General features: G+C 40.1%; 2 pseudogenes; both read left to right on the top strand.

Moving 5' to 3' along the window:
• The first annotated feature begins 18,262 nt into the window (after positions 1-18,262).
• Positions 18,263-20,606, top strand: LOC147418075 (uncharacterized; annotated as a pseudogene).
• Positions 18,935-20,069, top strand: LOC147418076 (uncharacterized; annotated as a pseudogene).
• Positions 20,607-22,929: the final 2,323 nt, after the last annotated feature.

The following is a 22,929-nucleotide window of genomic DNA, read 5'->3' as shown; positions in this document are numbered from 1 at the left end:
TTCATGTCAAACGATTTTGCCATCTTTGAATTCAAAGCTGAAATTTCTTCCAAGTGCTTGCCAGCAATCAACATGTCATCCACATACAAAATAAGGATCGGCAACCTGCCATCCTTAGCCTTCTTTGTATATAGACAGTGATGGAACTCACTACGTTTGTAGCCTTGAGAAAGCATAAACTTGTGGAACTTATGGTACCATGCCCTCGGTGATTGTTTTAAGCCATAAAGACTCTTTAACAACTGGCATACCAAATCTTCCTTGCCTTTCTCAACAAAACCTTGTGGCTGCTGCATGTAAATTTCCACATCTAAATCACCATGCAAGAACGCTGTCTTGACATCCATTTGGTGCAACACCAAATCTAATATGGCAACCAATGCAAGAAAGCATCTCAATGTAGTCATCTTGACCACCGGAGAGAAGACTTCATCAAAGTCAATGCCTTGTTCTTTCTTAAAGCCCTTGGCAACAAGCCTTACTTTGTACTTTAGCTGACTATCATGAGCGGTGATCTTATACCTGTAAACCCATTTACAAGGTAGAGCCTTTTTTCCATGTGGTAATTTAACTAGCTTCCATGTCTGGTTTTTATGCAGAGCTGTCATCTCTGACTGCATGGCCAATTGCCAATTCCCGGAGTCCTTCATTTTCACTGCTTCCTTGTAACATGAAGGCTCATTGCAATCAGTCAACATGACATAGTTCATAGATGGAACAAACCTATCAGGAGGTCGCGTGATACGTCCAGATCTACTCAAAATAGATGGCTCAGGCTCAACCACAACCTGTGGTTCCACTCTATCCTGTCCTTGCTCCTCTTGAGCCCTGGCATTTTGTCTTGCACGTGGAGGTCCATCTTCTTGGAAGACAACTCTTCTAATCTCCTCAACCCTCTCTGGTTTAGAATGATATTTGGCTTCATTAAAGTGAACATCATTGCTGCGGATAACCTTTCTGGATTCGGGATCCCAAAGTCTGTACCCCATCTCACCAGAATTACCATAGCCTAGAAAGATGCACTTTCTACTCTTTGGCTCAAGTTTGTTCCTAAATTCCTTTGGAACATGAGTATATGCCTCACAGCCAAAGACTCTGAGATGCTTGTATGAGGGAATTTTGCCTGACCATACCATCTCTGCCACACCGAATTCTTCTGCAAAACCTTGCTAGGAGATCTATTTATAAGATGAACAGCTGTTGATACAGCTTCAACCCAAAACCCATTTGGAAATTGTGCATTAGACAACATACTTCTGACCTTCTCTTGTATGGTCCTATTCATCCTCTCAGCAACACCATTTTGAGGAGGATTGTAAGGAGCAGTAAGTTCACGTTTTATACCTTTTGACTCACAAAAGTCCTGAAAAACCTTTGAAACATACTCTCCACCATTGTCAGTGCGTAAGCATTTAAGCTTCTTGCCACTCTGATTCTCCACAAGTGTCACAAACGTTTTGAAAACACTAAACGCTTCATCCTTGTGCTTGAGAAAGTAAACCCATACTTTCCTCGAGTAATCATCTATAAATGTCATAAAGTAAGAAGCTCCCCCTAGAGATAGGCTAGGCATAGGTCCACACAAATCACTATGAACAAGTGCCAACTGTGGATCTCTTCTACTGCTTCTATGCTTATGTGGCTGTTGTGTTTTCTTACCATACAGACAATGTTCACAGAATTCAAAATCATTAAATGACAAGCCAGGCAAATAACCAGAACGAGACAAGATTTCCATTCCCTTCTTGGACATATGTCCTAACCGGCTATGCCACAAAGAAACGTTCGGCTGCTCGGTTACATTGATTAGAATTTTTAGAGACATTTGATGCATAAATCATGTAAAGTCCTGCAGACTTTACTCCATGTGCTACTGTCATAGAACCCTTGGATATCTTCCACATGTTCTGTCCAAAAGTGGTGACATAGCCAGCATCATCAAGTAAACGTGTGCTCATCAAGCTCTTTGTAATTGCAGGAACATGTCTCACATTCTTCAGCGTGAAAGAAGAGCCATTCTGAAACTTCAATTGAACATCTCCAACACCTAAGTTCTCACATGTCTGCCCATTGCCTAGCCGAACATGATCTTTAGTGGTCACATAAGAGGTAAACCACTCCTTGTTTGGAGACACAGGAAGTGATGCCCCTGAGTCTATAATCCAGTCACTCAGTGCATTTCCATCAGATGCTGTAAGAAGAGCTGAGTCCATTGTATTTTTCAAGAAGTAGATATCTCCTGACACTAGACTGTCATCCTCTGCAACAGTGTTTGTCACATTTATTTCTTGAATCTTCACTGAGGACTTGTTCTTCTCACCATGGTCTTCTGCTTTCTCTTTGCCTTTTTCTGCTTTCCATTCTCTGCAGTCTCTTTTCATGTGACCCTTCTTGCCACAATGGTAGCATTCTATGTCACTCTTGCCTTTAGCACTGCGGGACTTGCTACGAGACTGATCCCTCTTTCCACCTTTGTACTTTTCTTTGGTCCTTTCCCTGACAACTAAGGATGTTCCTTTGCCTTTGTCCATTGTCTTTCTGTTGGTTTTTTTAGTAAGCATACTGCCTTCTACACCTGCTATGGTCAAACCATCTAGAGGTGCAGAATTACTCAAAGCTGTGCGAAAAGTGTCCCAACTTTCCGGCAATGTGATCAATAGGAACATAGCTCTAACAGGTTCATCAAACTTGACACCTTGAGCTGACAACTGACTGTAGATGGTGTTGAATTCATTCAGATGATTGGACATAGGTGTCCGTTCTTTCATCTTCAAGTCAACAAGCTTCTTAAGCCAGTATACTTGTGAAGCTGTACTCTGCTTCTCATAAAGATCACTCAGCTTTGTCCATGCTTGATAAGCCGACATCTCGTCTGCTACATTGAAAGTAAACGCTTTCTGCCAAAGTCAGCATAATGGTAGAAAGTGCCAATTCATCCATTTCACTCCATTCATCTTCGTCCATATCTTGTGGTTTTATCCCCTTGAGCTTTATAGGTTTTATCTGCTTCTTTTGTACCAACACGTGCCAAATCTGCTTCTTCCACAATGGGAAATTGGTTCCATCCAGCTTCTTGATATTGTAAAGAGCAGTGTCCTGTGATCCAGCCATAGCTACGCTTCATAGTAGTTTACTTTCCTGGGAAAAATTCGGCAGAGTTTCCCCTGTAAACTGACCTCTGAACCAATATCAACCTGTCAAATGAACCAAGAAAGCTTCAGATTCTGCAAAAATTTCGGCAGAGTCTCCTTTGTAAAATGTCTCTGGTGTACTAAAAAACAGACCAAAAAACAACTCAAAAAACACTGTCTCTCTAACACTGTAAGCTGTGGGTAAACCTGTCCTGCACCTGTACTGTCTCTCACTGTCTTGTCACTGTCCTATAAGCATAGACTGCGACAATGACTCAATGGCAGTAAAGCAAAGATGCAATCCCAACTGTCTAACTCACAGTCAATACATCCTAGCTGCCTATCTAAGGGTGCTCGAGGGATCACTCCAAGACCTGTATAACCGAAAGGATCTCAACATTCGAGAATTCCCCAGCTCAATAAAACCTCACTTGACCCTCAACAAAGGCTGCAGTAAATCTGACAGTACATAGAATTCCCACAAAGTCATACATCCACAAATTTTCCACGCATAGGACCCGAATAGGACCACAAGCATCATTGTATATAAGCTTCAATTTGTGAATAGTCTGCACATAACCATCCTTCGAAAATTTAGAACACTATACCTTTCAAAAAATAAAGCCTTGATATACATGTTTCAATGGTACCTTAAGAGGAGACAATGAAGCAACCATATTAGATTTTTGTAAGATCAGCCAACTAACAAAATCAGATGATCAAAACAAAAAAGTTTTGTATATGAGATAGCCTTAGAATCAAAATCTATACATGTGGCGATCAAAATCCGTGTATGCTGAAACTCCACACATTTCTTGTATTCATTGTACTTATACAAACCACAAAAAAAGTACCAGATGCCACAAAAGTATCAATAAAAGCGACAATATATCTATCACCTAAAAACTTAACTACTAGATAAAGTTTTGCAAGTGTAGACATACACAAAAGATTCTTCTTGATTCCATGCACATACAAAGCATCCAAAAATGTGAAAGAGCTACGACCTACAATAGTAAGCACAATCTTTCCAATTTCCTGAGCTAGGTAAGAGGCATTGTTGACACAAATGACATGATTTATTCTTGGTAGATGCAGTCTCAAGAGAAGTGAACAAATCACGATGAGACATCATGTGCTGATTTGCACCACTGTAAAAGTACCACACATAATCCACATATTCTTCAACACATGCATTATGAACAGATGGATCATATTGACACTGCACACTAAAAGCACATTCTGCAACTTGCACAATGCATTGGTAGAAGCATCTGCAATGGCTGCATTTGCCTCTTTCTTCTGAGCCTCTTTAGCTTTAAGCTTAGGGAATTGCTTTATGAGATGATTATTTTCCCTATAGTAACAAAGTTTCAATTTCTTCTTGACTTTACCACGCAAATTCTTAGACATATTGTTGTTTGAAGAATCAATAGCTATGGGGAGAGACCTGGAACTTGCCAAAGCATTAGAAGTGGCAACATCAACATTCTTCTTTTGCTCTGCATCCAAAAATGACAGGTCAACAACATGCTGCTCAATCTTTTTTTTTTTTTTGGGCTGGGTCTCTTGTGGCAATACAGAGACAAGACCATCAAACTTCACATGATGTCACAAGCTAAATGTGGAGGAAAAAGTCTAATAAGAAGTATCCCATGTCTATTTTGCTGTCTATGTTGAGAAAATATGTTGAGTGATGGAACACTTAATGGAAATGGCAACCAATGCATGAGCTTATGCATCCCTAGTATCTCAACATGATTATTTTGTAGTAGGCAAAACAACACTAAGCATCATCAAAACTACTAGAACTTAAACCATCATCCACAGAACATATTGTATGCATAGAACTTGGTCTTACATCAAAACCTTGTACAATACTACAGTGTTCCAAATGCCCTTGACAATAAGAATATGGTGGATCATTTAGTTCCAATGTGGGTAGTTGTCTTTTGAAAAATTTGCATATTTTAGACATCTGCTGGTAAAACCTGGCATAATTACAAAGTGGCAAGCAATCAAAGGTCAGTGAATTTATGAGATTTGGGAGTATATAGGGTCTTTGGAAAATGCCTAGGCCCTAAAGATAAACCAAGTACAAGTGTGGAAGTAGGCTCAATGGTTAGGTATATCAAGTGCAAGCTGTAGAATACAAGGACAAAGGTACCAAAATTAACCATGGATTGTAGCAAGTAGCTAGGAATCTTTCTTACACTTGGAGGTGCTTATAAGTAGGAAAAGTTGCAAACGTGGGAGAGGTATGCCAAAGGGAAATGGACGATGTTGCAATGGAGCCTCAAGTTTAAGGTCTCATGGATCGTTTTAGAAGTTCTAAAAAAGTAAGGTATTTCCCTATAAACGCAACGGTTGGGTGGAGATTTACACATACTTAGCTCTATTTTCATCTTCTCTCTCTTGTTTCTCATGTTAACCAGAGAATTTTGTGATTCCACCATCTTCGTGAGATAAGAGCGTCTCACATTTGGTATAAGAGCGGGGGTATCTTGGCATGTAAGGATTCATCTATGCACCTAGATGATGTGCCTCGTTGCTTGTCGAATGCGTGTGAGCAAAAGAAAGAAGTATGTTTTCGTTGTTATAATTCCAAATTCGAATGGTTTCTTCTTACTTAGAACAAGAGATCAATCCGAATGGTTGAATTGCATGACGCATGGTTTCTTAAGATTAGCACTTGATTCACACTATACTTATGCACAATTAAGCTTCGATTACAAGGTTCATTTGCAACCTGTGTGAGTAGTTGAGTAAGGAGCAAATTTTTCTTTTTTCCTACTGTCCAACTTACCAAAGGGGGTGCAAAATAGGCATCACATTCTCATGAAGAGGCCAAATTTTCTCATGAAGGCAATTCTCGTCTGAGGGAAAGAGAGTTAATATGCAGGCTGAAAGTACGCAGCTGGCTGCATCCCCTATACTTGAAGAGAGTGTGGAAGCAAGGATGTTTACAGTAGCACCTCCTTCATCACCTTGCTGCTAGTACAATGGCCATGGGAGCAGTGGCGCAGATGGAAGATCACCTTTCTAATTGGCAGGTATTGCTGCTGAGCCACGGGCCATGGTCGGCAGGAGCGGAGAAGGAAGAAGCCCATTCGGAGCAAGAACATCGAAACGATTGCTTATCCTTTGCATACTTTTAGCAGTTCCAGGTGACTACCTCCAACCATCCGTTTCGTGCACGACAAAGAAGAAAGTGGCTGGCTGCCAAGCAAAAGAGAGAGATCAATATATCAGCGCCTGCAGTAGGCCGAGTAGTGGAGAGAGAGAGAGAGAGAGAGAGATGTCTATAGGGCGGATAGGCCAACAAGGATGGTAAGCGGGGGAGGGCGCAAGGCAGACCCTGCTTGCTCTCTCTCGCCTTGTTCTTAATGAATTCTTTCGCTACCTTCACGGTGCGCAGACAAGCAGCCTCTCTGGAATTTTTGAAATTTGAGTGGTATTTTAGAAATTTCCACAAATTAGAGGGAATTTGGTAATTTTCCCTTCTTTTTTTCAATTGGCCACTTACCTCTCTCTCTCTCTCTCTCTCTCTCTCTCTCTCTCTCTCCACACACACACACACACACTCTGAGTGCTCTCTCTCTCTCTCTCTCTCTCTCACTCTGAGTCTCCACACACACACACACTCTGAGTGAGATCTCTCTCTCTCTCTCTCTCCACACACACACACACTCTGAGTGCTCTCTCTCTGAGTCTCCACACACACACACACTCTGAGAGAGATCTCCACACACACACACACTCTGAGTGAGATCTCTCTCTCTCTCTCTCTCTCTCTCTCTCTCTCTCTCTCTCTCCACACACACACACACTCTGAGTGCTCTCTCTCTGAGTCTCCACACACACACACACTCTGAGAGAGAGAGAGAGAGAGAGAGAGAGAGAGAGAGAGAGAGAGAGAGAGAGACTGAGTCTCCACACACACACACACTCTGAGAGAGAGAGAGAGAGAGAGAGAGAGAGAAAGAGAGAGAGAGTGTGTGTGGAGAGAGAGAGAGAGAGAGAGAGAGAGAGAGAGAGAGAGAATATTTATGAAAGGAAAAATTACCAAAATACCCCTCTAATTTGACAAAACTTCCAATATACCCCTCACATTTTCAAAAGGCCCAAAATACCCGTCTTGTATAATCTCACTTTGTAGTGCTTCTTTAAATTGTGCAACGCGCAATACTTTTTCAAAGTTGCAACATAATCCTTCTCCAAAGCTCTCGCTTGTGTCTGTTACATGTCAACAACGGCAAACCTTTAGGCATGGCCAAACCAAAAACCACCATCATGTGGAAAACCAGTTCCTCCAAATCGCACGATGGTAAAATGCCCTCCCACAGCTGAAAAATCTTCAATAGAAGAGGATGGATTTGGGCTTCTGAGGAAAAAGGAACTGCTAGTGCAACTTTCTCCCAATGGTGCAACTAGTGTACTCCAAGACAAGGCTATCATCTACTGCTCTTTGAGCATTCAGAAGCCATCGTTGAGTTGTTCAGAAGTTACCTTCACTCTGATTTGAGAGTCTCGAAGTTCTCTTCAGAAGCAAGAGATTTTTGTCGCATCGAGCTTCCACCAGCTTGCAGAAGCATGGTTAAACAATTGGTATACACAATAATGGAGTAAATTTTGGCATAGCTTTCTTCACAAACTTGCCAAGAGACCACATGGACTTTCATGAAATTGGGCAAAATTATAAGGAAGCATTCTCTTTGCAAAGATATTGTACCCTCTTCAACGTAGAAAGGATGTTAATGCAGACGATCCACATGCCGTCTATTTTGTTATCCTAAACCCTTAACCGGCAAACGAGAGAGACATATACAAATAGATGAGAGACGGCAAGAGAGATCACATACAGATAGACTCAGCTTTGCAAGCACACATTTTTGGTGCATATTCAATCAACAAGAGAGACATAGCTCAACACAAAGGTACAAATTTTTGGTCCATATTCAATCAACTATTGGAGCTTTGCAAGTAAGAGAATTGTGGCCAAGACTAGCACAACGAGAGCATGTAAAGATAGCTTTTCCTGTTGTCACACCACCCACTACCAATCATTCAAAACCAAAAGCCACCAATCTTTAGAAGCTAGAAATGGACTCTCCTATCCTATCCTTCTTCTTGAGAAGAAATATGGAGATGTATTTCTCTACTTTTTTTCATCACACAATAATAATAATAATAATTGCACTTCTATCTACCAAATATTGTATTCTCTCTTTACAATTATTATCCTCGCTACATAGATTAAAGCTTTGAACCAATTACCATGCCATGCTTTCAAATACTTCTAAGTCTTCTTCTTCCTTAATGAAGTGTGGTTCATCATAAAAGACATTGCTTACCATTTAAATCCCTCCCTATTTTCCATGATGTGGTTAGCATTACCATTGGGATAGCTGCGCATGAAATGGTTAATTACTATGCTATCCCATGGAATAAGTGATAAGAACCACCCATGAACTCAAGTGTAAAGAGGGGCCTCTAATTTTTGGCACCAACTTAGTTTTAATAAAGAAATCAAATACCCAACTCAAAAGAGGTGTCATGGATTTTGGGGGCCATCAATTGAGGCCATTGATGTACAAGATTCTCTCTCTCCTTCTTTTATGCTATGCTATATGTTGTATCTTGTCTACATCTTGCTCTCTTACAAGATTTCACCACCTTGACTAGGTTTATGCATATTTGTGTGTGTAAATTGTGCTGCCTATCTACCTGTGCGTGTACTTGGAAAGAAAGCAATGGTGAGAGGTATGATGGGAGTGTGTGTGGAAAGCTTGAGGAATTTTGGTACTCGTTCTCTAAGATCTCAAACTGGTATCAAAGCACTTGCTTCAAGGCATTGACAATGAGTTTTCAATTTGTGAAGGCGAGGATTCAATTGGCAAAGTTTGGACTCAATGCAATTCGAGTTTCAATTAGCACTAATTGAATTGTCACTGGAAAATTCAAATTGTGGCATATCGACAGTCATATATATACTGGTATGTCAAGCACTCAACTTAAAAAATTAGCACTAATTGAATTGTCATTGGAAAATTCAAATTGTGCATATCGACAGTCATATATACAGGTATGTCAAGCACTCAACTTAAAAAATTGCTACTTTGTGAAGAATATTTGGAAGCAAACAAGAAGAAGAAGCTGTTGATACAAAATTGCTAATATTTGTTGAGTTTGTGAAGAAGGACTTGCGAGAAACCAAGAAGAAGAAGAAGCTATTGATGAAAAATTGACTAAATGATAATAAAATTCAACAACAAAGTGACTTGAATGAGCTTTGGAAGAGCTGATATTTGGCTTAGGATGAGAAAAAAAGAGTAGGAGAGCTTCTAATTGGGTTGGAAAAGAAGCTAGAAAGCACTTGTAAGGCATCAAAGGCTCTACCAAGAGATCTTGAAGCTTCAAGAATTGAATTTCAATTCCTTACAAAGTCCAAAGCTTCCCGACCAAAGTTTATAGATGAGCTCGAACTCAATTTTGAGATTCTTTAGGATCTATCAAACGAGACACTAATCTCTTATGCTTAAAATGGACGTTGAAGTAACCAATTGACCACCATTCATATTCTCTACTAAAAGCTCCTCGACCAAGCTTCTCGGGCAACTCCATGGGAACGATCCCTTGCACACACTTAAGCTCACTAGTTGACCTCCTCAAACTCTTTCCCAAGCAGTACAATAGGGTTGCCTTGGATTTTTGGCAGCTTTTCTCTTCTTGTTCGCCGCCCAAAACCACCTTTGTAGGTCGCTATCTTTCCATCTCCCACTCGTGCAATCCTTTCTGCCCACTCTGCTCACTGCTTGCCACCCCTTGCTTACACACTTTTAAACTAAAAGGTGTGGTTAATAAGTTGCATGGCCATTGGTTCTCCCACCAAGCCCAAGTGGCCCTTGAAGTTAAAATAAAGCCTTACTATGGTCACCCTTTGGGTCTAAAGGCCACTCAAAAACCAAGCCGTAATATTCCCCTAAATTACTCTTAGATTTTCCTTGCTCATCAGTGGGTGCTCAAAAGCATTCAAATCCACCTGCCTCAACCTTCCATAGTCATGGAACAACTTACAATCAATTTCATATGAGTGAATGAGGAGAGGTTATTGCATACTGCACGTATCGAATCCAAAATTGGCAGAAAGGCTTTCACTTTCAAAGATTTTGATGACTCTAAAGATGCTAGCACTATTTTAGCGTGGTTAGTCAATTAAACAATTATTTTCATGATGAAGGCTTCCTTGAACGTAAAATAATTAAATGTGCATTGAATCACCTTACCAATAGCACTCCATTATGGTGAAATGTCACCAAACAACATGATATACGTCCATGCACTTGGAAAGCGTTCATTAAAAAGTTATTTCTACCTCAATTTTTACCCACACAATACAAAGCTAAAGCAAAACGTTAGTGGAATTTAGTTTGAAGGGTAGAAACGAAGACATGCAAGTCTATATTGATTGTTTCCGGAGTTGTCTCATTTAATTACAAGCCATTGAACATGTCGGCCGTAGGAAATTAAAGCATAAATACTTATCAAGGCTAGCACTTCATATTGGTGCTGAGGTAGGCATGTTTGAGCCATATTCATTGTCTAAATCTATTAACTTGGCTCTTAATGTCGGTAAGAAGAAAGGTAGACAACATCCACGTACTAACCAACCTACTAATATTAACTGTAAACAAGAAAGCTCTTTTTTCTACTAACTTTGACAGGAATAGGAATCACGCCAAACCTTTTTCAAGAGATGCACGTTTGATAACTTCTCTACATACTCTTAGTTCTATGGTAACAACAACAAAAACATGCAACAATGCGGCAACTAGAACCATCAAGAAAATCAACACCCTACTCAAATTTTTGATGGTATTAAAAAGGTGAAATGTTTAGAATGTTTTCAGTTTGGTCATTATGCAAAAAAGTGTCCAAATATTAGTGCTAAGGGAAATGGTCATTCCAATGGTCAATCCAATGAAGAAAACTGCAACCACAACAGAGATCCTTCAACAACAACCGCACAAATGGTGCAATAGTCAACCTCATCAAAGATGCTTCCCCTGATGATAATAAAGTTGAAGCCAACTATGGTGAGGGATATAATCTCAACTATGACTCTAATGAGAACCCTTCTCTAGGTACTTCTATATCTCCATACACTTTTCTTAAAATGAAGGGCACAGTCAAGGAAAATGAATCAACATTCTATTAGATGATGGAAGTAGTCATGAACTCATTTCTATACAATTGGCACAAAAACTCTTTCTTTTTGAATTGTCTTCACCAACAAAGTCAAGATTTTTTGTAAAATTTCAATGTTTTAATTTTAAAAGCCAAGTAATAGCTGACGTTTGTGTTGGTGAATTCTCAACACATACATTTTTGGTGGAGCCATTGCATGGTATTGACATGATTTGGGTTATGCCTTTTTGTGATGAGTTTAATCCATCAATTGATTACAAGACACACACATTGAATCTCACACATAACAACAATACTTTTTCTATTCAAGAAATACGTGAACATAGAAAATTTCCACTTCTTTTGTGATGAGTTTAATCCATCGATTGATTACAAGACACACACATTGAATCTCACACATAACAACAAAAATTTTTCTATTCAAGAAATACTTGAACATAGAAAATTTACACTTCTTTCTCACACATAAGCAAAAAGAGCTATTAGAAAATAGGGAAAAACTTATCTAGTGATTGTAAATGAAGTGTCTACTAAGTCTAAAAATCCACACCATTCTTCATATGATATATTTCTATCCTAGTTTCAGGGTTTTTTCATGTATGATTTGCCTCATGGAATTCCACCTCATGCCTTAAAGGCCATAAAATAGACATTTTTCCACATAGTGAACCTCCTTGTAGAGCACCTTATCGATTAAACCCTACTCAGAACCAAATCACATAGTGAACCTCCTTGTAAAGCACCTTATTGAGTAAACCCTACTGCACACAAAGAAATACAGAGCCAAATCATAGACTTACTCGCCTAGGAACTCATAAGACCTAGCAGTCACCATATGGAGCTCCAATACTTTTTGTCAAGAAGAAAAATGGAACTTAAATTTGCGTACCATCAAGTTAAAATGTTTGAAGAAGATGTTTATAAAACCAAATTTAGGAAAAAAATTGGGCACTATGAGTTTCTTGTTATGCCATTTGGTCTTACCAATGCACCACCACTTTGATTTGGTGTTTAATAAGTCTAAACAAGAGCATAAAGAACACTTAACGTGTGTATTTGACTTGCTTAAACAAAACCATTTGTATTTGAATCTTGAGAGAAATTCATTCTTTCAATAAAAATTGAATATTTGGGAAATATTGTTTTGAAAAAGGAAATTCATGTAAACCCAAAGAAAATTGAAGCTATTCGATCATGGCCTACATCTAAAAATCTGCATGAGCTACGTTTATTTATTGGTCTTTGCAATTATTGCAAGAAGTTTGTTCGTAATTTTGCTTGTACAAGTCTCATTATTTGACTCTCCAGTTAAAGAAAAACACTCTTTATGCATGGAGTGATTCCCAAAAAGTCTGATTCAATGCACTTAAGAATGTCTTAACTAATGCACTTGTTTCACAATTGCCTAATTTTGATGGAGCACTTTTTGTTGTTGTTAAAATTGATGCTAGTGGAAAGGTATTGGTGCAGTTCTTATGCAATGTAACCATCCATTAGTATTTGAGAGTGATAAACATAAACACTTAAAGGCAAATGTTTCAATAAGCAGAGAAAGGAGTATAATGGATCTACTCGATACCCATAAAGTCACGACATTATGTAGAGAAAGGGTAAGCAGAATTTTTAGCTCTACCCGGTACCCATAAAGTCTCGACATTATGCAAAATGCTTAGGAGGTAAACCCTTTGTGAGAAGATCAGCATGGTTGTGTGCACCTTGACAAGCTGGATGCACTTGTCCTCAAGCATCTCTCAAATGAAATGATACTTGATCTCAATGTGATTTTTCTTCACATGAAATGTAGGATTTTGTGATGGTTGAATATCACATTGACTATCACAATGCAAGGTTAAAATCTAGTATTAACACCCAAATCTTGCACTAGATGAGCAAGCCAGATAGCTTCTTTGCAAGCTTTAGAGACGATCACATATTTTGCCTCAGTGGTTGATTGAGCAATGCAATCTTGTAAACGAGGTCTCCATGATATTGCACTTCCAAAAAATGTGAAAGCATAGCCACTATAGTGGACCTTCTATTGTCTACATTCCCTACATAATTAGCATCTGTGTATTCTTTTACACATGCCCCTTGTTTCCAAAGCATAAGCATTTGTCCTTTGTATTGCTCAAATGTCTCATCACTCCTTTCATTGCCTCACAATTCTTCTTACCAGCATTAGACATGTATCTGCTAACTACTCCCATTGCAAATGCAATGTCTCGACATGTAGCAATCATGGCATACATCAAGATACCAACAGTAGATGCATAAGGAACCTTGGCCATTTCAGCCTTACCCTCCTTTGATTCAGGACATTGATCAATTTGGCTAATTTTTACATATGGAGGTAATGGGCTATTGGACCCCTTCCCCCTCTCTATATCAAAACATTGAAGTACCTTGGAAATGATAGCAATTTGAGATAAGTAAATAATTTTCTTACTCTTATCGCTGACAATCCTCATACCAAGAAAGTGATTGGCTTCTCCTAAATCCTTCATATAGAAATTTTTGTGTAACTTTGATTTCAATGCATCTATCTCACTTGTACTTTTCTCGAAGGTAAGCATGTCGTCTATATACAAGATTAATATCAAAAGACTACCATCTATAGCCTTTTTAGTGTAGAGACAATGATCTTCATCACTCCTTCTAAAACCTTGAGACCTCACAGAAGCATCAAACTTATGATACTGTTGCTGAGATCCTTGCTTTGTCCTTGCTGAGCACTTAGAGTTGATACATAGTGACATTTGCGGTCCTATGCCTAGTGTCTCATTAGGGGGTGCTTCTTATTTTTCCACATTCATAGATGACTATTCTCACAAAGTTTGGGTTTATCCTCTTAAGCAAAAGGATCAATTGATTGATGCATTCAAAAAATTGTCTCATTAATTGAGAACTAGAGTGGAAAGAAGGTCAAGTGCTTACGCAATGAAAATGGTGGGGAGTATGTTTCAAAGTCTTTTCAAGATATTTGTGATTCAAAGGGAATCAAACATGAATTGACTTCTCCTTACAACCCTCCACAAAATGTTGTTGTAGAGAGGATGAATAGAACAATACTAGAGAAATTCAGATCTATGTTGTCTAATACCAACCTACCCAAAGGGTTTTGGGTTGAAGCAGTTGCTAATATAGTTCATCTCATCAATAGGTGACCTAATGATGTGCTAGATGAGAAGGTTCAAGAGATGCTTTGATCTAAAAAGGTTCAAGCGATGCTTTAATTTAAAAAGGTTCATTCTTATGAACATCTTCGAGTTTTTGGCTGTGAAGATTTTATGTCATGTTCCTAAGCGCGAGCGAGGGTGCATGTGTGTATGCAGCAATGGAGAAGAGAGAAGTAGAGGAGACCTATGTTTGCGGGGGAAAAAACTCACCTTGAATATGCGAGCCACTTATTCTATTGTGTACATAAAAGAATAAGTGTAGTGGACGGGCGCCTGGCCTAACCAGCCACATGGGGATTTACCCCAACACTTCCATATAGAAAAAAAGACCACAGTAGACTATTAACATTCCACATTCATTGGTGATGCTTGTTTGTCTTATTGCCCTGACAGGGCTTGCTTGGCATGGAGATCATAACAACATGATTCCTCTTTTTGTCTTTGTATGCATGGCTATAGTAGTGGTGTTAGGAGTACCTTGCTCTCCGGCCTTTCCTTTAGATGGGTCTCTTTTGGATGAGATGTCAATCATGATTGCATTCATGGTTTGTTGATCTTGGAGGTTAAACTACTTCTCCAAGGGCTGATGGTAGTAGAATCACCATTAGAATGCTTTACTTCTAAGTCATCCTCAACAAGGGGTGACTCCAAGGAGCATACTGATCCTAGTTTTTATGTGGGTTGGAAGGCTCACCTTTCTTAGGTGCCTCATGGAGGACTTGTCCTTCGAAGGGGGCATGGAACTGTCACCCTTGGGGATCACGTTGGGTTTGGGCTAGAGGAAGATGATTTTTCTTTGTAATAGGTCAAGTAGGACAAGGGTGCTTGAGAGGGCACATGTGCACAAAGTGACTAGAAACTCAGTCATCCCTAGAGAGCAAAAGATAAACAGCTTATGGTTTTTTGGGAGATCTTCAATAGATTCCACTTCTACATCTTGAGGCAGCCACTATGAGTGCATTCATTGGCGCATAAATTCCATAGGTGGTCGGGGCCCAATGAGAAGCTATGGTAGGGCTCTTGTTTAAGAGCTGGTTCAGACTGCCCATGCACGTGTGATTTTTGCTATGCTTGACCAATGAGATCGCATGCCCTTTGCTGAGCCATTAAGATTGCGCAGCCCTCAACCCCTCACAATTCGAGCTGGCTCACTGACTGGCACCCATAGTGTTCCCACTTGGTCAACCCATTGTAGGTGGAACAAGCTTGTGGCAGCCAATGAGCACTTGAGAGAGCTTGATAGTCCAACAAAATCTAGAGCTTGAATGTGAATCAATTGCTTGGGCACGAAGATCATTGTATGGTGCTTGAGTGGAAAAGAGTCTCCTTCTCTTTTGCAGTCTTAATGTAGCCTAAATTTCATGTTCCCGTTTTACAATTCAAGCAGGAAGGGTTGGAGGGCTTACCTCTTGTGCAACTAGGACCAATTCCACAACTTTCTAGAGGGGGAAAGCCCAAAGGGGACGAGGGGGTTACAACGGGCGGGAAGAGGTTGCCCACCAACAAGATTGATTTGATCCTGCTCTGGGATGCCTTGGAGAGGAAGGAACGTGGCAACTTCTGTAGAAGCGCATGAGGAGGAAACCCAACAAGATGTTGGAGAAAATCAAGGAGATGTCCCTAAGGGTATTTTAATGGGGAGGACAATATTGAGGATTGGTTCAGGAAGGAGAGAGGTGTTATTCATGACAATAAGTGGAGCCTTTTTTGGGGGAGGAGGGGGGGTGGGGGGGGGGATGGAAAGTGAGTTCACCATGGCACTTGGGGGGGACCTCACAATACTCACATAGAGATCATGCTTTTCTACTCTCTCCTTTCCCCTAGCTCTTGGCTTGCGGAGGGAATATTCAAGTGGCAGGATTGTAGGCTAAGGTCGAATTTAGAGGACGGACCGATGGAAAAGAAGTACAAAGGGATATTTTTTCCTCGTGGTGCACACCAATTGAACCAACACAACACAAAGAATTTACAAACCCACTACACTCTACCATGCACTTTATCAGCACGATCCATGTGCATGAAGGTTGATTTTAGATTCTTGTAGTTGGAGTTCAATGTCACATCGCACAAGCTACTCAAAGTGGATGTCGATGATGTTCGCCTTTTTTGACATGCCAAAGGAAGGATTGGGGGGGGGGGGGGGGGGGGGGGGGGGGGGTATATCCCCCTCTCTATGTGGCACGCCTCAAGTTTAGAGGGGATCGATGGTGGGGTCTCTCTTGGATGTAGGATGTGGTAAAGGGTAAATTCGGGCCACTGCGTGCAAATCGAGGTGGGTATGGGCCTGGCAGAGGATTAATGGCAGCATTAATGCACCAAGAAATTAGCACTGACTCGCGTTTTTGCTTGCAGAATTTCCATAGCTTTTACCTGCTCTCTCACCATTGCACACTGCCTGAGCTGGAGGCGGATCGATGTAGCCTGCTCCTGCTCTCTCACCATTGCTGTCTCTTGCTCTCTCGCCATTGCTCTCTTGCCATTGCACACAGCCTGAGGCAGCTCGAATTTACGGGGGTTTGTCCTCTCTATCCCCCCCTCTATTCAGGCCTATATCCACATTGTGTTACTGCTCTCGTGTGACGCGCTACCCAAATTTACCTCCACCTGCACACTATTAGCGCCATTCAAGATTCTTGTTAAGTATGGAGCCTGATTTACCCTTGTAATTTTCTGTGGTAAAAGCGCACATTTGTAAGGCCCCCATTATGAGGAGAAGCCATCGTGCGTGAAGGAAAATCACTCACCGGAAACCAAAATTTTCACGGACAAGAATCAGGGGCAACTTTAAAGGCCTCGGGGGCGGAGGCCCCCGAGACTTTATTTTGCCGGAATATTCTTTTTCGCCGGAATATTATGGCTGGACGGCGGCCGGAAAGTGGTCGGAAAACAACCGGTCGGTTGGCCGGTGGCCGGTAGTCTATGGCCGATGGCCGGTGGTCGAAAGTCAATGGCCGGTGGCCGGTGGTCGGAAGTCAATGGCCGGTGGCCGGTGGCCGAATTCAAAAGCGGACTTGTCTTCTCAAGGGCGGCCACACATGGGCGGATTGGAGGGTCCGATTTGGACTTATTCGCACAAGGGCGGCTACACATGGCTGTCTCTCATAAGAGAGGGCAGCCCTTTTGGCCTATAAAAGGAGGCCATTTCTACACACATTTCATAGTGTGAAGTTGATGCAACAAGGTGAGTGTGAGGTGGTGAGAGTGAAGCAAGGCGGGAGCTCCATTAAGGGTATAATCCCTTTGTAAACTACTTCTTGTTTTGAAGTACTAAAGCCATTGAGTGGCTGCTTTCCCATAGACGTAGCCCACATTGGGTGAACCACGTATATCGTGTGTACTCTCTCTCTCTCTCTCTACTCTATAATCTCGTGTATATAAATCTATCTCTCTCCATTAAGTAATCTACTCAATTATCTATTTAGCTACGTCTTATTTCCTAACAATTCTTAAGGTTGAGCAGGGGCATTTAAAAACCACAAGAGCAGGGTCACGTGCTACGAGGAGAGGAGGGCCGCGTAAGAGGGAGCGGATGGATATTATATTGCATTGAAGCCGTTAATCCTCTTAACCTTAAGCGTGCTTGTCAAAAATTCCTCAAATTGCACTGGGATGACACCCCGCAAAGCTCCACGATGGTCTCACTCAAGCCCCGGATTACAAAAAGCATTAGTGCCCGCAAAGATTGGAGCTACGAAGATTGCATTTAAGGGAACGTCTAATGGTGCTTGTAAAGCAAAACGAAGCCTCATGAAGAGGAGAGGCGAGTCTTCCTCTTCGCATTCACAATGAGATGTTGGTGCATATACGAAATGGATGTCATGGTATAATCGACACACCTCTTTTTCAATCTACATCTTTTAGAGAAGGAACTTTGTGAAATATGATGTGATTAAATTGATCCTTTTTTGGTTTTGTGTATATATTGGATGTTGAGCGGGCGAGAGAGAGAGAGAGAGAGAGAGAGAGAATGCCTATTAATGTTTAGGCAAAGCAACTCTTCACTGAGGAGTTTAGGAAAAGAGATGGGGCGCTTGTCCGCTATTGTCGAGTAAAAGAAGCCTGTCCAAAGTGGAATAGAGCATGGGAGAGACGCGTTGACCTTATCCACCATATCAAAGAGCATCATGGTATTATCATCGACGTTCCTCGTAGAGCTACGGGGAGACCAAAGGGTAGTCAAAAGCCCAAATTGGCTGATGGGTCACGTCCCATAGGCAAGCCGAAACACGGTTTCAAAGCATCGAGACTCGTGTAAAACTTTCCCAAAAGAAGCATCTAAAATATCTCAATGCAAATGGTGAGAAGAGATGGTGCTTAAGCTCTTCCTTCCAAAAGATGCCATATGAAGAATGGTTTGTGAACCATGTGCAAGAGGAAATGACAAAGTGGGAGAGTGACATGCCAACTTGAGTTGCAAAGATGAAAACAAATATTGCAAAAGGATACAAGAGGATGGTAAGATATGCTCTCATTCTTTGCTTCAATGCTTTCTAAATTTTATCTTATGTATAAAATTCTAAGTTTAAGATTTTTTGCATGCTTAAATGTCTCTCTAGTCAAGAAAATACAAGAATAACAAACATGATGATGAAGAAGAAAAGGATATGGATTTAGAACGTGAGGATAATGCTCTCACGTGCTAAGAGTATGGAGAGTGAAGATGAACATACATCACAAATGGAGGATGAGAAACATCCCCAAACCATATCTCCAGTAATTTGCTAAGTATTGGATGTTTTATTACTTTTTACCCACAGATTGTCACGGCTTTATTTTCAATTTCTAACATTTTTGTTTTGTTTTCTTTTTATCCATTAAGCAAAATGAGATGATCATGTTTCCAATGAAAAATGGTAAAGGCAAAATCCAAACACATATAGATATTTCTTCTCCAAGTGGGAGTACTTATGCGCATGACCTCTTGATGGGCTCAAACACGCCACGATACGCCCTCTTCCATATAATGGCTTGTTTCCTTTTTGACATAGTATGTAATGAGTGACCTATGCTTAATAGATCTTCTAAGGGTATCCCCATCCAATTATGCTCATCAAGATATGGACTTGAGATAACATATGATGCTAAACTTGCAAGTGGAATTACAGGCAAGAGGGCAAGTTCACATGTAAGTGTTGCTTGTTAGAGTTGATTTTTGATTGAATGGTTTATGGGATATGTAGCATAATAAGGCCATGACCTTGTAGGTGGATGGAGCATATTTTTGAAGAGGAGGCTCTCAATCATGTTTGGTTCATTGATAGCTTGTGGTTGTGTTTTGTTCAAACCTTGCCTAGTGAGAGGGCAATGCAAACTACTTTGGTAGAGCTAACCTATCCAAACGCATGTTCACTTTTTTTCCAATTGTGGATGAGTATGGAGATGATAGTAATGTATGATTTATTCATGTGTGTTTACCTCATCTCTTACGTATATTGTGAAAATGTCTTTTGGTAGAGGCCATTGGATGCTTGCTGTTAATTGCCATGTACAGTATGTGTTTCGCTTACAAAAAGACAAGAGTGCAATTTTGTTCTTTGACTCTCTTGCCTTGTGAGAAATTGATCAGTATATTATCCCCTTGCAGAGGTATGTGTAGTTCTCCTCTACATTGTTGTGCTCTCGGTGTGGTATTTAAATAAGATAGTGATATTTTGTGCTTTCAGAGTTTTGCAGTATTTTGGAGCTTATACATCGCATCTAGTTCTTAGAAAAGAGCTTTTAGATTTGAAAAATTGTCATGTTAGAACAATGGAGGTATAGGGGGTATTGTGTTGAGAAAAAAATTGATGATTTGGCCTCTATACAAGTTTTGTAAGTGGTGTTTTTTTCTTTTTGTTTAGATGGCAAGGCAAGAAAATACTAAGGATTGTGGGTACTATATTATGCTTGCCATGAAGTTATTGATCAAAGGTGGTGTGAATAATCGCACACCAAAAAAGTGGGTAAGTATATTGTGAGCTTGTGCTTTTGGTGATACTTATTACCAGAATGGATTATGATTCTAAAATGTGTCAATCACTTCAAAAAAATTGCAGCTCACTTCAGGATAGTTCTCTCATGCGGCCGTGGAGACGCTCAAGCTGGAGCTTAGTGCTTGAACACATCATGATGCTTCGTAGATCACCTAGATACTATTAGCAATCCATGACAATGATCTATGGTTTTTTTTTTCTTTGATGAACAACAATTCAAGACCATGTATCTTTTTGAGGGATATGCACATATTTATGCGTCTTGTGGAGATATCTATACGTTTTTATGCGTCTTGTTTGTATGGATACATTCAAGGGTGCTAATGAGAAGATTTGATTTTTCCTATGGTTATGCTTTGGTCTCGGTGTGGTTTAGTAGTGGTGTAAAGAATGACCAATGTTGTGATCAAGCTAGTGTATGGTTTTGTACGTGTCGTTTTTTTTCTTTTAGTTTATGACTACATTCAAGGGTGCTAATGAGAAGATTTGGTTTGTTCTATGGTTTATGCTTTGCTCTCTTCATTAAGGCTTTTGTAGGTGTGGTTTAGTAGTGGTGTAAAGAATGACCAATGTTGTGATCAAGCTAGTGTATGGTTTTGTACATGGCATTTTTTCCTTTTAGTTTATGACTACATTCAAGGTTGCTAATGAGAAGATTTGGTTTGTTCTATGGTTTATGATTTGGTCTCTTCATTAAAGCTCTTGTAGTTGTAATTTAGTAGTGGTGTAAAGAATGACCAATGTTGTTATATGACATGATGTACTATACAATCTTACCATCATCAACTTTACGAGATTTGGTTTGATATATGGTTTATTGCTTTGATGTGGTTTTAGGGTGCCGTATGACTTGCCTCCACTCACTACTTTTAATAAAGAGCATTAGAAGAAAGCCATCTTTGGATTTTACTTACTTAAAGAGCCCTTGAAAAGAACTTGAGAGCATGTAATAGGATTGCTAGTAAATTTGGGCTGCATAATTATTAAATTCGGGCTATAGGAGGGGTTCAATTTGGTATGTCTCTGGAATTTTGGTAAATTCGGGTTGAACTATAGTAAATTTGGGTGTAAACTTGAAGATCAATTACATGACCACATAACATGAATGAGACTTATAAACTAAAATTATAAAAGTGATAAGCATCCAAATTCTTACAAAAGCTAGGGTGAAATTTAGAATAATTGCATTTGAGCTGTAGGATTTAAGGTGTACATAAGCAAGATCCTCATATTTGAGGCTTGTACTTTACAAGTACTACCATCATGGCTAATAAGAGTGAGAACATGCTCAATTCCACGGTCCTCCTTCCCATGCTCACAAGAAGCAATAGTGGCACAAAAGCTACTAGATCCATTGCAAACTTGAATGCCCCCGCCCAATAAGCCCTTGACTATCCTTCTCTACAAAATGTCGACTAGTCAAGGGCAATAATGCATTACATCTATGGTAGTAGAATGTAGCTCTAGGATCCATTAATAATGTCTTTGTACAACAGTGAGGACAATAAATATGAGGATGCTCATCAAATTGAACATGATTACGACCTCGTTGGTGTTTTCTACGAAGAATACCAGTTTGGTGAGCGAGCTTCTTAGGGTGGGTGATTGGTCCCTTGATGTCTCCTTCATTCAAAGCCTCACAATCCACTTTGCACTTTCTGTGGCCAAGATGATTTTGAGTGACGTGTGCTTGAACTTGGTGGATGCTACCTCACATTGGCATTTGAATTTCGCTTGGGCTGATTAGTGATCCAAGCGTGTCTCTTGCAGACTTCAGTTGATGCATGGAAATTTTCATCTCCCTAGAACTTTAATTGGGAAGCCATTTCTCAAGTGAGTGAAGTATCTCCTTGATGTCTTGCAAGCATTCAATTGCACCCTTTTCTTGATCAAATGCATCATTAGCATCATTCTCCATTCTGTCCATCATTTCATGAGCCTTATCATGATGGGAAGAAAAGCATTTAAGTGTTGAAATTACCCAGTAGCTATGAGATGAATACCATATAGGTGCTTGCATTAAGTGCTCCAATATGGGCAATCACAATAGTTGGCTTGCAAGATAACATTATACCATTGATTTGGGATACTTGTGATGAGAATTTTGAATTATAACGTCATTTCATTGACAACCACTAGACATGATTGGTCTAGCATATACCTTTAAAAAATTCGCTCTCCATCTTAAAGTTTGCTAGTATGTTTCTGGGAACAACCTTGAAGTCCAAATCTGCCAGAGTCAGCTGCACACATCAAACCTGTGAACATGCATATCGTTCCATAGAACAAATGGCATACATTTGCAAGAATATAATCTCTGTATGACTTTAACTATACCTATTTCTTGCTTTTGCATAAAGAACATAAGCATTGTTCCACCCATGCGATTTCCCGTCTTGGAATCACCCACAAGTGCATGTATTAGGTCCACAATAGTGCGAT

Source organism: Adiantum capillus-veneris, chromosome 30, assembly GCF_014529385.1.
Source record: "Adiantum capillus-veneris isolate H3 chromosome 30, ASM1452938v2, whole genome shotgun sequence".
NCBI lineage: Eukaryota > Viridiplantae > Streptophyta > Polypodiopsida > Polypodiales > Pteridaceae > Adiantum > Adiantum capillus-veneris.
This window is presented reverse-complemented; position numbering and strand designations above follow the sequence as displayed.